The following is a 2229-nucleotide window of genomic DNA, read 5'->3' on the forward strand; positions in this document are numbered from 1 at the left end:
ACCCCGTGGATCTTTAAGAGGAGGCTAGATGAACACCTTGCTGGGGTCCTTTGACCCCAGTACTCTTTCCTGCCATGGTAGGGGGTCAGACTTGATGATCTGCTCAGGTCCCTTCCGACCCTATCAACTATGAAACTATGATATGCCCCCCTCATGCCGCTCCCCCCCACAAGAGACTTACCAGCTGGACTCTGCTCTCCAAGCTGCCAGGCTAGCTGCATGCATAATGCAGCTATACCCATGCACATGGCATTTATTGGTGACATTATTGGGCACATCAGGGAAAAAAAGCTGATTGCCAATTATATCAATTTTTCTTTTATTAACGCTGATACAGTGTGGACTGATGCATTGGTGCACATCTAGCCACAAACTTAGTTTTGCTATAGGCAACAAAAAAAATTCTCAAACGTGTTCTAAGAAGGTCTCAGATCTCCAATACATAGAAAAGGGATATTTTTTATTAAGATGCCACTAAGTTGGCACTGGGTGGAATTACAAACTGTCCTCCTGCCTCTCCAAGATAGTCTTTGGGGACAATCCTGTCCTGGTTTGCAGACAGCCTTGCAACCTCAAATGGTGTCTCAAACAACAGACAAATTAACTCCCATCTTCACCAAGACCTACCCACAGAAGCCATGTTGGCTGTCTCAGAAGATTGCTTTCCATTAGCCTGTTGTTGATGGGTTCTTTGATTATTTTTTTCCTAATATCTTTCCAGGGATTGAGGTCGAACTGATTGGCCTGTAGTCCCTGGATCTTCCTTCTTTCCTTTCTTGAGGATAGGCACCATATTGACCCTCTTCCAATATTCCGGAACCTCTCCCAATTAAGATTAATACACACACACACACTTTATTTACTCCATAAAGGTGCCTATCTACCCTGCCTTCTGAATAACTTCCAACTAACATGGCTAACTATCTCTCTTTAATGCTGACATTGCAATATATGAAACCACTTATTCATGATACGGACAAAAACAATGCTGTAGGACAAATCCTGTCTACAAAGACTTGGTAAACACTCATCACCAAACACCAGTTCATTCAGAACCATCAGTCTTGATACCAGTTCAGTTATTGTTGCTTCCAACACCAGTAACAACTGCAACAGGCCTCAAGATAGTGACAGGAATAGTGCATTTGGCTGTGGTCCCAGCAGTATTTTTAGACGTGTTGCTTACCTCCATAGCAGGATTTTTTTTAATTAGGTTGGAGCGTCACTTCTCTCAAACATCTGTATTAACTCAGGTTCCAATTCAAGGAGTGTGGTGATTTTTTTATTTTTTATTTTGTGTTAATCTAATAAAATCTTCAATCTCTGTTTTCATTGCATTAGCTCTTAGCATAGATTCTTCTCTAAAAGAATTCTCTTTATCTGCTACTCCCAGAGATAGGTCTTGCTACTTCCAGCAGGAACTGCTCTCTTTCTTTGGCATGTTTTTTACTTGACAGACCTGGCAATAAGGGCAGAGAGATTATGCCAGTCAACATCCAGGAGATGTCTACCAGGATCTGGATGTACAACCTGTGCAGAAAAATCTTTTTCTGAGGTTATTCAAGGATAGGAAATTACCAGACACAAGTATTTTGCCCCCCAAATACTTACTACATGCTACAAGTTAAAGCAGCTCAGCAATCTTAATTTTAAAGACAGAAATCAACATCAACAGGAGAAAATTAACAACAATATCGTGGCCATCGATTACTCCCAAGTGACCCACCCTGTTCAATGTGTTCATCACTGACTTGGATGAGGGCGTGGACAACACTCTGTCAAAATTTGCAGATTATACCAAATTATGAGGTAAAGTTAACACACCAGAGGATAGGGAATGAATCCAGGCGGATCTGGACAGGTTGGAAAGGTGGGCGGAACAGAATAGGATGCAGTTCAATAAGGACAAATACAAGGTGCTGCATCTAGGAAGAAGGAATCACCAGCAAATTTACAGGCTGGGGGAGGACCATCTCAGCAGCGCAGCAGCAGAAATTGATCTTGGAGTCATTGTTGACACCAAGATGATCATGAGTCATCAATGTGGCAAAGCAATCAGTAAAGCCAACCGCACTTTATCATGCATTAGCACGGGGGTGTCCAACCTTTTTGAATGTAGGGCCGGATCATGAACTTTTTATCATCCAGCAGGCCGGCGAGCCATATTCAAAGACCTCACAGGAAGTGGTATCACATCAGGAAGTGATGTCACGTGACCTTTGACACCCA

The sequence above is a fragment of the Gavialis gangeticus genome, unplaced genomic scaffold (genome assembly GCF_001723915.1).
Source record: "Gavialis gangeticus isolate Ggan-Ray unplaced genomic scaffold, GavGan_comp1, whole genome shotgun sequence".
In the NCBI taxonomy this organism is placed as follows: Eukaryota; Metazoa; Chordata; order Crocodylia; family Gavialidae; genus Gavialis; species Gavialis gangeticus.